This window comes from Triticum dicoccoides, chromosome 7B (assembly GCF_002162155.2).
Source record: "Triticum dicoccoides isolate Atlit2015 ecotype Zavitan chromosome 7B, WEW_v2.0, whole genome shotgun sequence".
Taxonomy (NCBI): Eukaryota; Viridiplantae; Streptophyta; class Magnoliopsida; order Poales; family Poaceae; genus Triticum; species Triticum dicoccoides.
This window is the reverse complement of record NC_041393.1, coordinates 756,672,149-756,685,361: the sequence shown is the minus strand read 5'-3', so window position 1 is coordinate 756,685,361 and position 13,213 is coordinate 756,672,149.

The following is a 13,213-nucleotide window of genomic DNA, read 5'->3' as shown; positions in this document are numbered from 1 at the left end:
TCGGAAACTTTTCGGCCCTTGAGCCTCAGATCGGGCGGGGTTCCGAATTTATTTCCACCCGCCCACCCAAACACGAGCGATCTATCTCAAATCCGGCAAGAGCTCGCTGAAACAGTACATCATTACTGGGCCAGATTCCTCCTGGTTATGGACCGGAGGGTTTTAGTCCATAGGACGAACAACCATTACAACAATCATACCATAGGCTAGCTTCTAGGGTTTAGCCTCCTTGATCTCGTGGTAGATCCACTCTTGTACTACCCATATCATCAATATCAATCAAGCATGAGTAGGGTTTTACCTCCATCGAGAGGGCCCGAACCTGGGTAAAAACATCGTGTCCCTTGCCTCCTGTTACCATCCGCCTAGACGCACAGTTCGGGACCCCCTACCCGAGATCCGCCGATTTTGACACCGACAACGGGGTTGAGAGAAATCTTGATGGCACTTTTGTTGTCACACCAAAGAGGCACTTTGTCACAAATGACACCGTATTCCTTTAAAGTTTGCCTCATCCATAGGAGTTGTGCACAACAACTACCGGCCGCCACATATTCCGCTTCAGTGGACGAGAGAGACACTGAACTTTGCTTCTTGGAAGACCAACTCACCAAAGAGCACCCAAGAAACTGGCACCCTCCGGAAGGGGACTTCCTATCCACTTTGTCTCCCGCCCAATCGGAATCAGTAAATCCTTCAAGCTTGAAGTTTGCCCCTCTTGGGTACCATAAGCCAAAGTTTGGGGTATGAGCCAAATATCGAAAGATTCGCTTGACCGCCACATAGTGACTTTCCTTCGGTGCGGCTTGAAACCGTGCACACATCCCCACACTCAACATGATATCCGGTCTAGATGCACAAAGGTAAAGCAAGGAGCCAATCATGGAGCGATATACCTTTTGATCCACCGCTTTACCATTGGGACCAATGTCAAGTTGGCACTTGGTAGGCATTGGTGTAGTAGTCGGCTTGACATCAATTAGCTTGAATCTTTTAAGCATGTCTTGAGTGTATTTGGCTTGGTTGATGAAGGTTCCTTCTGTTCTTTGTTTGATGTCAAAACCAAGGAAGAACTTCAACTCTCCCATCGAAGACATCTTGAACTTGGAGGTCATGAGAGCGGCAAATTCCTCATTGAAAGCTTTGTTAGGAGAACCAAAGATAATATCATCAACATATAGTTGGCATACAAACAACTCCCCTTTGACCTTCTTAGTAAAAAGAGTGGGATCGATTAGCCCCACCTCAGATCCACGATCTTGTAACAACTCGGTAAGGTGGTCATACCACGCACGTGGGGCTTGTTTAAGGCCATAGAGTGCCTTATCGAGTTGATACACATGATCCGGGAAGTAGGGATCCTCAAACCCCGGGGGGTTGCTTGACATAGACCAACTCATTAATAGGACCATTAAGAAAAGCACTTTTCACATCCATTTGTTGCAACTTAAAGTTGTGATGGGAAGCATAAGCAATCAACAAACGTATGGATTCAAGACGAGCAACGGGAGCAAAGGTTTCACCGTAGTCGATACCCTCGACTTGGGAGTAGCCTTGTGCTACCAATCTTGCCTTGTTGCGAACGATGTTCCCATGAGCATCTTGCTTGTTCTTGAAGATCCACTTGGTTCCAATGACATTGTGGTCCCCCGATGGCCTTGGCCGCAATCTCCATACTTTGTTGTACTCGAAGTTGTTGAGTTCTTCATGCATGGCATTGAGCCAATCCGAGTCTTCGAGCACCTCATAGACCTTTTGGGGTTCAACACAAGAGACAAACGCGTGATCTTCACAATAGTTTGCTAATTGTCTACGAGTGCTTACCCCCTTTCTTAGGCTTCCAACCACATTTTCCATGAGATGGCCTTGGGTGGTGAGCTTGGAAGCAATCTTCGTGGCACGACTCTCTAATTCCTCCTCGGGTGTGGAAGGAGGAGGGTTGACTTGATCATCTTGAGCGCCGTCTTGAGCTTGTTCTTGATCTTGAGCTTGCTCATGATCTTGAACTTGCTCGAGGGGGAGAACTTGACCTTGGGCATCATTTAGAGGTTCACCACCATCTTGAGGTGGATCTTGCCCTTGGTATTGTTCACGAGGTTGAGGGCCTTCACTTTGTTCTTCGGAAGCATGTGGGTCTTGGGGAGGTGATGGCTCCACTTGAGTAGAGCATTGTCCTTCTCCTTCGGCCACAAGGGGTTCCTCAATGGGTAGAATATGACCAATACCCATTCTTCTTATGGCTTGGGGAGGAATTTCATCACCTACATCACAAGTACCACTTTACTCCACTTGGGAGCCGTTATTTTTGTCAAACTCCATGTTACACGTCTCCTCAATGAGTCCGGTGGACATGTTGAGAACACGGTAAGCATGAGAGTTTGTAGCATAACCAACAAATATGCCCTCATGAGCTCTAGCCTCGAATTTAGACAAACGAACACCTTTCTTGAGAATGAAACACTTACAACTGAACACCCGGAAGTACTTGAGGTTGGGCTTGTTGCCGGTGAGTATCTCATAAGGAGTCTTGTTCAAGCCTTTGCAGAGATAGAGCTGATTGGATGCCTGACATGCGGTGTTGATGGCTTCGGCCCAAAAGTTGTATGGAGACTTGAACTCCGCCATCATGGTCCTTGCAGCATCCATCAACGTCTGGTTCTTCCTCTCCGCTACACCATTTTGTTGAGGGGTATAAGGTGCAGCATATTGATGTTTGATCCCCTCATCACTAGGAAACTCATCCAAGGTGTAGTTCTCGAACTCGGTGCCATTGTCACTTCTTATTGTCAATATCTTTGCATTATGTTGACGTTGAGCTTCATTTGCAAAGTCGATGACGGTTTGTTGAGTCTCACTCTTCCTCTTGAAGAAGTATACCCAAGTGTATCTTGAATAGTCATCCAAGACTATCAAAAGATGGAGGCCCAAAGAGATGCATGTGAAGGAGCTCCAAGGGTCTCTTCGAGTAGGTGATGGTTGATGGAGGGTGAGCCTTCTCATGAAGCTTTCCTTCAATACAAGCACTGCAAGCACGATCTTTGGCAAAACTAACATTTGTTAGTCCACGGACATGGTCCCCCTTGAGAAGACTTTGCAAAGATCTCATATTGACGTGGGCCAAACGGCGATGCCAAAGCCATCCCACGTCAACTTTAGCCATTAGACATGTCGCGGTCTTAGTGGGTTGCTCCGAAAAGTTAATCACATAGAGACCGTTCTCGACATGCCCAACAAAGGCTACTTTAAGAGTCTTGCTCCACAAGAGGGCCACGGTATCAATGTCAAAGAAAGTAGCAAAACCCATGAGTGCAAGTTGACGAATGGAAAGCAAATTGTATGCAAGGGACTCAACAAGCATGACTTTCTCGATCGTTAGATCATGAGAAACGACAACCTTGCCAAGACCCAATACCTTAGAATGTGAGGCATCACCCCACTCAACATTGGTGGGCATAGATGGAATCTTTTGCACGTCCACCACCAAGTCCTTGCTTCCGGTCATATGATTTGTTGCTCCACTATCGAGCAACCATGACCCCCACCGAAAGCAAACACCTACAAGAGATCAATGCTTGGTTTTAGGTACCCATTTAGTAATGAGTCCTTTGATGTTAGTAACAAGGGTCTTAGGAACCCAAATAGACCACTCAATGTACTCATAATAAGAGCCAACAAATTTAGCATAAACATGTCCATCACTAGCACGGCACAACACATATGACGGGTTAAAGTCGCCGGCTTTGTTGGAGGAAATGCTTTTGCCCTTTTGGACGTCAACTCCCTTCACTTTTTCCTTCTTCTCCTTAGGAGCACCCTTTCCCTCTTTCACAAAGGTTTTCTTGAGAGGAGGAGGAAGTTTAGTCTTGTCGTTCTTCTTCTTCTTGCTCTTGGACTTGGGTGCAAACCCAATTCCTTCCTTGCCCACAACTTCCTTTTGATTGCTCAAAAGGTCGTTGAGGTTCTTCTCACCTTGAATGCATGTCACAAGGCCTTTCTCAAGTTGATCCTTCAATTTGGCATTCTCCTCCACAAGATGCACATGCCCACAACATGGGTTAGTAGCACATGTATCATCAATTAATACCATATGAGGGAAGGTGGCCTTTTCCTTGGTTAGCTTAACTTGGAATTGAGCATGAGACTCCTTGAGGTTAGCGTGAGCACCCTTCAAAACCTTGTGGGCCTTGTCAAGTATCTCAAACTCCTCTTTGAGTCTAGCATGATCAACCCCAAGTTTAGCCTTCTCGGAAGTTAGCACACGAGACACGACAAGAGCATGATCAAGATCTTTCTTTAACTTAGCATGGTCATCGTTGTATGACTCCTCAAAAGTCAAACGATGAACACGCTCTTCCTCAAGAGCATTAGAGAGATCCGATATCTCATCGGCATAGTCACGACTATGACCTTCCATCTTAGAGATGGTTTCTTCGTGAGCCTCGATCATGTCATTGGCCTCACCAAGTTGTTCCGAGAGAGCGTCAAAATGCTTCTTGGACTTGCCCTTGAGCTTACTCATAAAAGATTCAAATTCATTCACTTCCTCATTAGGCCCATCATGTTCATCAATGCAATCCTCCAAGGAGGGATTAGTAATGATGGTGGTTGTGATGTTGGGGGTTACCTTGTTTGAAGCTTTAGCCATGAGGCACTTGGCGGTGATGTTCTCGTTGGGTGAATCAAAGAGAGACACCCGGGGAGTAGTAGAAATGGCAACGGATGCCATGGCCATTGCTTCTCCATTTTCATCATCATCGTCATCCTCTTGGTATTCTTCTTGAACCACCAACCCACGAGTGGGAGTCTTCTTGGCAAAGTTGTTCTTGTTGGGGAAGGACTTGGCCTTGTCCTTTCGGATGAACTTGCCACCATTGTCTTCCCACTTCTCGTAAGGACAATCCGCAACGAAATGGCACATTGCCACAGTTGAAGCAAGTTCTCACTCGTTGCTTACCCTTGACGCCGCTTGAGTTGTTCTTGTTGAAGTTGGGTCTTGTATTCTTCTTGCTCCAAAATTGTCTTGAAGCAAGGGCCATGTGCTCATGATAATCATATTTGGTGTCTTCGGGGTTGCTCTCCTCATCTTCCACTTCTTCCTCTTCTTCCATAATAACCTTGGCCTTCAAAGCAAGGTTGGGCTTCTTTGCCCTTTGAGAGCGGAGCACCGCATTGTTGGCGGTCTTGTCCAGGATGCTCATTGCAACGAACTCATCTAACACTTCACTTGAGGTCATGGAGTGGAAGTCCGGTCTTTAACGAATGACAGAGGACATGGCCTTGTTGTAGGGCATCATGGCCTTGAGGAACTTGTGCTTGATCCAATTGTCATCCGTGTCCTTGCTTCCATGATCTCGGAGTGAGACCGCGAGTTTGGTCACTCTTCGAAAGAGCTCATGAGGTTCTTCATCTTCTTTCATTGCAAACTCATCGGCTTCATCTTGTACCACTTCATAGTTGGAGCGTTGAACGCTAGCACTTCCTCGATAGAGAGACACAACACATTTCCATGCGTCCTTAGCCATGGCATGAGGTCGAAGATGAGGGAGATCTTTGGGAAGGATTGCATCTTGGATGATGAAGAGAGCACTCTCATTGAATTGATTATCCACGGCTTCTCGAGGGGTGAAGTTGCTTGGGTCATGAGGATAGAAACCTTCTTCAATGATTCTCCAAAGGTTAGTATTCACATGTTTTAAATGACGCTTGAAGCGATAAACCCAAGAATCAAAATCTTCATGTTTCTCATACTTAGGAGGAGGACCAGCATGATTTAAATGAGTAGAGGGAATCGGCCCTCCATAAATTGGAGGTTCCACATGGGCAAAGATGCCAGTGCCATTTTTACCACTAGACAACGGAGCTTTCTCACTAGTAGCTTCCCCCTTTTCGGGGTTAGCATCTGTCACCGTGTTGGCGGGATCACCCACTTTCATGGGCGCGGTGGAAAGTTTAAGCCCTTCTAAGAATTCCTTAAACATGTCCTTGACCTCGGTCGTCATGGAGGTTTTCAATGTGTCCAACGACACATTGAATTCCTCACATGAGATCGAGTTACCCCCATCTCCCGTAGATGATATCGGATTCGCACCGGAGTGCTCTCCCACATCATCTACGATGTCAACCATACTCTTCGGACGGTAAAGTCCTTAAAAAGAGACGAGGCTCTGATACCAATTGAAAGGATCAATATGGTTGACTAGAGGGAGGGTGAATAGGCAACTAACAATTTTTAAGCTTTTCTTTACCAATTTAAACTTTGCAACAAAATAGGTTGTCTAGATATGCAACTATGTGAGCAACCTATATGATGCAATAACAACTAACACATAAGCAAGCAAGGGATACAACACAAGTAGGCTTGCAAGAGTAAAGGCACGAAATAACCAAGAGTGGAGCCGGTGGAGACGAGGATGTGTTACTGAAGTTCCTTCCTTTTAAGGGGAAGTACGTCTCCGTTAGAGCGATGTGGAGGCACAATGCTCCCCAAGAAGCCACTAGGTCCACCATATTCTCCTCACGCCCTCACACAATGCGAGATGACGTGATTCCACTATTGGTGCCCTTGAAGGCGGCAACCGGACCTTTACAAACAAGGTTGGGGCAATCTCCACAACAATTGGAGGCTCCCAACGAAACCACGAAGCTTCACCACAATGGAATATGGCTTTGAGGTGACCTCAACCGTCTAGGGTGCTCAAGCACCCAAGAGTAACAAAATCCACACTAGAAAGTATGGGGGAAGCAAATATCCTTTGGTGGAAGTGTAGATCTAGGTCTCCTCCTTCAATCCCTAGCAAATCAACAAGTTTGAGTGGCTAGAGAGAGAGATCGGGCAAGAGAGCTTGAGAGCATTAATGGTGGAGTGAGAGAGGTAAGAGGTAGGAGTGGTAGGTGGAAGAACCACCTTATATAGCAACCCTAACAAATCCAACCTTTACTGCGTTTTCAGCACTGCAGCGGTACAACCTCCTTGTCCCGGTACAACAGGGACTCACGATGTAACGGCAGAACCCTACCAGGCGGTACAGCCGGGCCACCGGGCGGTAGTACCGATCATTAGAAAATAACCGGACCAACCGCCCAGCCACCGCACAACTACCGCACCGAAACAGAATGGAGTCACCCTTGAGGGCGGTAGTTGGGCGGTGTAGGGCCGGTGCAACCGCTTGGCCTTGAGCGCTTGAGTGGCTAAGGTATGAGCGGAAGAACTGCTTGAACCTCCGGTTTGTACCGGTTGATGAGGAACAACCGGACCAACCGGGCCACCACCGCCCAGCCACCGCATCAAAACAGAAGCCTGACCGGTACATGGGCGGTGCATGGCCGGAATAGCCGCTGCTGGTCTTTGCAGAGCCTGGTGGCGGTACCACCCCCCGGAGGCAGCGGTACCACCGCTCGACAAAGACAGGGAAGCGCCAAGAGCCAGCGGTACAACCGCTCGGACGAGCGGTACAACCGCTGGGAAAACACAGGAGAGATTAAATCAAGAGGAAGGCACTCTCTCGACAAAAGAGGGGTGATGGAGGTGTACGTGAATGGATTCCCCTATTCTTTCCAAAGTGGATTCCCTCTTGATAGTACGGGTTCCCTACGACCAAAGAGATAAAAAGCGTAGAGGATTCCGTCTTCAATTGTTTCCTTCGAGAGAGAACCACTAACCGATGTAAGCCTAATCATCGAGAACCTGAAACATTTAGCACAGGATTAGACCAACAAAGGGTTGTCATCATCATCCAAAACATAAGGTAGGGAAATGCCCTTTCAAGTTTGTTGTGGTATTCATTGATGACATATTGATTTACTCGAAGAATGAAGAATAACACAAGGAACATTTGCGCTTGGTTCTAGAGAAGCTTCGGGAACATCAATTATACGCAAAGTTCAGCAAGTGCGAATTCTGGTTGAAGGAAGTCGGATTTCTCGGACATGTTATATCAGGAGAAGGAATAGCAGTTAGACCCCTCCAAGGTTGAAGCCGTTGCCGAATGGAAGGCACCCACCTCAGTCAAAGAGATTCGCAGTTTTCTTGGACTCGCGGGATATTATCGGAGGTTTATTGTGAATTTCTCCAAGATCGCGAAGCCAATGACGGAGTTATTGAAGAAAGACACTAAGTTTGTTTGGACCGACGAATGTGAGGCCAGTTTCCAGGAGCTGAAGAAACATTTGGTCACAGCCCCAGTGCTAATTCTTCCGAATATACACAAGGATTTCCAAGTATATTGCAACGCTTCTCGTCGGGGACTTGGAGGTGTTCTGATGCAACAAGGAAGAGTTGTTTCATATGCCTCACGTCAGCTTCGACCTCATGAGCGGAATTATGCCACACATAATTTGGAGTTAGCAGCCGTAGTGCACGCACTCAAGACCTGGAGACATTTTCTTATTGGAAATAGGTGTGATGTTTACACGGATCGCAAGAGTTTGAAATACATCTTCTCGCAGAAGGAGTTGAATCTCAGGCAGAGAAGATGGTTGGAGCTCATAAATGATTATGATATGAAATTGCACTATCACCCAGGAAAGGCCAATGTTGTGGCAGATGCATTGAGCCGCAAGAGCTATGTCAATACCCTCACAGCAGGGCAACACCAAGATTCGCCTTATTCAATACACCCGGGCAACACCAAGATGTATTTGGACTTGAAGGAAAATTTCTGGTGGACGGGTATGAAGAAGGATATTGCCGAGTATGTTGCAGTATGTGACGTATGTCAGAGGATTAAGGCAGAGCACCGGAAACTAGCAGGATTACTTCAGCCCTTGCCGATACCAGATTGGAAGTGGGACAAGCTTGGCATGGACTTCATTACAGGATTACCCAGGACCCGATTAGGCTATGATTCTATTTGGGTAGTGGTTGATCACTTGACTAAGGTAGCTCACTTCATCCCCGTGAAAACCACATATACAAGTGCTAAGTTAGCCAAGATATACATGACCAGGATCGTATGTCTGCATGGAGTTCCGAGGGCCATCGTATCAGATAGAGGAACACAATTTACCTCAAAGTTTTGGCATCAGTTACATGAAACTTTGGGTACCAGGCTGGAGTTCAGTACAGCTTTTCATCCGCAGACAGATGGGCAGACCGAGAGAGTCAATCAGATTCTGGAGGACATGTTGAGAGTTTGTGCGCTAGATTATGGATCTAGTTGGGATGATAATTTGCCTTACGCAGAGTTCTCATATAACAACAGCTATCAAGCTAGTTTGAAAATGGCCCCTTTCAAAGCTTTGTATGGAAGGAGGTGCTGGACACCATTGATTTGGGATGAAGTTGGAGACCGTAAATTATTCGGACCAGATTTAATTAGAGATTCAGAGGAGAAAGTCAAGCTGATCCGCAATAGACTCAAGGTAGCCCAATCCAGACAGAAGAGTTATGCCGATACTAAACACAAGGAGGTAACCTATGAAGTCGGAGATAGAGCATATCTTCGTGTGTCTCCACTTCGAGGAGTAAAACGATTTGGAGTCAAAGGAAAGTTGGCACCACAATTTGTGGGGCCGTATAGAGTTTTAGAACGCATGGGTGAAGTTGCCTACAGGTTGGAATTACCAGAATCCTTGTCAGGAGTTCATGATGTGTTTCACGTTTCCCAGTTGAAGAAGTGCCATGCAGAGATGGCCGATATTCCTCTAAGAGATACAGTGCCACTGGAGGCCATACAGTTGGATAGTGATCTGACCTATGAGGAGAAGCCCGTCAAGATTCTCGAGACTGCAAGCAGGGTTACCCCCAGCAAGGTCATCAAGTTTTGCAAGGTTCAATGGAGTCATCATACCAAAGAAGAAGCCACCTGGGAACGAGAAGAAGATCTCCGACAGGACCACCCACACCTTTTTGCTAGCCAACCTGAATCTCGAGGGCGAGATTCATCTTAAGGGGGGTAGGTTTGTAACATTACAATTTTCAATTTGGATGTTTATAAATAGATCATTCATATGCATCCATGATTTATGCATTTTTGCCCCATTTATATTATTTGATTTTGATCCAAGGAACTTTGAGCAATTCAAGGACCGGAAGAGAGAATTGGAAGTTTCCTTAAATCCAATTTTTGAAAATTCTTTTAATTCAAACTTTGGAGTTTGGATCAAATTTGGTTTCACTAAATTCATTTCCATTATTTCAAAAATAAAATAAAGAGAGAAGATAAAAGGACTTCTTCAAAAACAGAAAATAAATATTGGAAATTGAATTTGAAGTCTAAATATATTTGTTGGGTTTTATTTGCAATTTATTCTATTAGTTTAGCAAAAATGTTTTTTTTTAACTTGCATTTTAGGCCAGATAAAAGTTCACAAGGGTCATATATAAGACCATATTACTATGTGAATTTTTCTGGGATATTTAGGCTTATTTTTATATGTCTTTTCATGCTTTATTGTTGTTAAAAAATGATTTATTTTTAAAAAAAAAAGGGCCCCCAGGCCAACCGGCCCAGCCAGCCGCTAGCGAGGCCATGACCCAGCCAGGCCGATCGCTCGACCTGCCCAGCCCCAGCGTGGCCAGAGGCCAGCGAGCGGGGACTTCCTATCTGCCGCATTCTGCGGCAGAAGGACGTGGTTTCGCACAGGCGGACCTCAGCCTGGGCCGGCCCACATACATGCCGCTAGTTGCTGTCGCGCAATAAAAAGAAACACGAGAGGAGAATGAATCGATCCACAGACCTCGCACATAGAAGCGTCCCAACCATGAGGCGTTAGCCACTAGACTAGACATCAGCTACATAGAGAAATGGCGCAACACACTATAAGAACACACAGCAGGCGTTGAGCTTTGGAAAGAAATTCAAAACACTTTCTGAAAATTGCAAACAGTTTTTGAAATGCAGTAGTTTTTTTTATATTCCAAACTCTTTTTTGAAAAGTGAACCGTTTTCTAATTACGATTTATAAAAAGCAGGAACAAAAAATGCGAACATTTTTTGAAATTCCTGAATATTTTCTGAGATCATGAACATTCTTTTGATATTGGAACAAAAAATGGATCCAGATTTTTTTAAATTCAGAACAAAAAGCTAATGAACATTTTTTTTAAAATGCAAACAAAATACGTATTAGTAAGCTCGTGAACAAAATTTAAAGCATGGGAACATTTTTCGAAATTGCAAACAAAAAATTGAAATCACGTACATTTTTTTAAGCATGTACATGTTTATGAAAATTTGTGAACAAATTTTGAAAGGAAGAACATTTTTTTGAAAATTCTGATTATTTTATGAAACATGTACATTATTTTTTAAATTATGAACAAAATGATGAAACCGCGTACATTTTTTTAAGCATGTACATTTGTATGAAAATTTGTGAACAAATTGAGAAAACGAGAACTATTTTTCTGAAAATTTTGAACATATATTGGAAACAAAAACATTTGTTGAAATTCTTGAACATCATGAAAGACGAACATTTTTTGAAATTTTGAACAAAATGTTTAAAACAAGAATTTTTTTGAAATACGAACATTTTTTGAAGACTAGAACAAATTAAAAAAAACAAGAACATTTTTTTGAAATTCCAAACAACATATGAAATTTTCGAAGAAAATAAACAGGAGAATGAAAAAAAGGAAAGAAAAAGTTAAACTTGGAAAAAGAAAATGAATATGAAATAAATAAATAAAAACAGAAAAAAGGAAATGGTAGAAAATAGAAACAGGAAAAATAAAAAATAAAAAAATAAAAATTAACAAGAAGAAAAGAAAAAACGGTTCAGGAATCTTCTAGAAGGTTTCCAAAACCGAAAAAAAATCCAGAAACCTCCCAAAACTAGGATCGCCCGAAACATTGAACGGGCCGGCTCAAGATGAGCGATCGCTCGATCTCCCCTGTGCGAAACAGCGACACTTCGACGCAACGAGCGTCCGTTAGGGAAGAGAGCTCCTATACAACGCATTCTGCGTCAAAGTGTCGGGCGTTCGCACAAGGGGGGTTCGCTAGTGGGCTGATTGGGCCGTGTTTCTACTGTTTCTTTGTTCGGCGCGCGTTTTGAAAACCGTTTCTACTGTTTCGCGCGCGCTGCCTTCTCTGTTTCGCGTGCGCTTGTTTCTCTGTTTTGTTTCTTCTGCTGTTTCTCTCTATTGCTTTTGCTGTTTCTTTGTCAAAGGAAGAACAGTTCCAATAAAAGAGAATAGTAATGACAACCTTGTTTCTATTTGTGAAACTTGAAAAACATTAGTAAAATAAGAGTTCGAAATGTGCAACAAAGAATCAGTATAGGAGCAAAAAAAATAAACGTACAAAAAAACTATATGGAAATAAGAATATAAATATTTGAGCTTCTTTGCAAACTTATTTTGCAGATTTAAACCTTATTAAAAATTAAACATAATGCAAGAAAATATAACTGGGGAACCATGTTAAACAAACAGCAGATTAGTTTCCTCATGGAACTGTTCCTTTTGAGTTGAAAAAAATTCTTGCATTGGGACCCTTGAGAATAAAAAAGGGAAATATGTTTCCCAAAGAAATCGGTTGCTCGTTTACAAAAATGTTTCAGCTGTTTTCAGACATTGTTTACAGCCAAAGTTCTTGCAAAGAAAGTATCACTAGACCATCAAGAGAAAAAAAAAAGATAGCTCTATCGTTAAGGAAACATTTTTCGCATCGAAGTGTTCCTTTGAGTTGAATCTTGCAGTGCAACTTCCCTTGAAGGTGACAGTATTAATGAGACCCTTGAGAATAGAAAGAAGAAATATGTTAATTGGAAATACAGGTGCAGAACATTTCATCATTGGGATTCTTTTGTTGAACCTTTTAGACAAACTAATAAGAATAATGAGACCTTTCAGAATAGAAAGAATAAGCATGTTAATTGAACTTACATGCTGATTTGAGAAGTTACCTGAGGTTACTGTCATATGCAGAACGCGTAAAGATTGGCCTTCAAAGCTTCACTTGAATATGCGGAAACCCTGTTGAAACATACACGGGATTAGAAGAAAATAATTTTACTGTTTGGTATGAAAGAACAGGCTCTAAGAAAAAAGAAATTCTTTTATGTCATTGGAAAACAAATAAATAGAGAACTTACATGTGTCTGCAGGAAAGAAGTTACTAATGGGAGCTGAATTTCATTGTCCTTGCAAGTTACAATCTCGAAAAGGAATTTTTGACGTAGAGCATGTAAACCATCCTACGGTATTTTAGAAAAAGTGTTGTTTAATTCATGATATGTTACAAGTAATGACCAAAAAAGGAAAGAT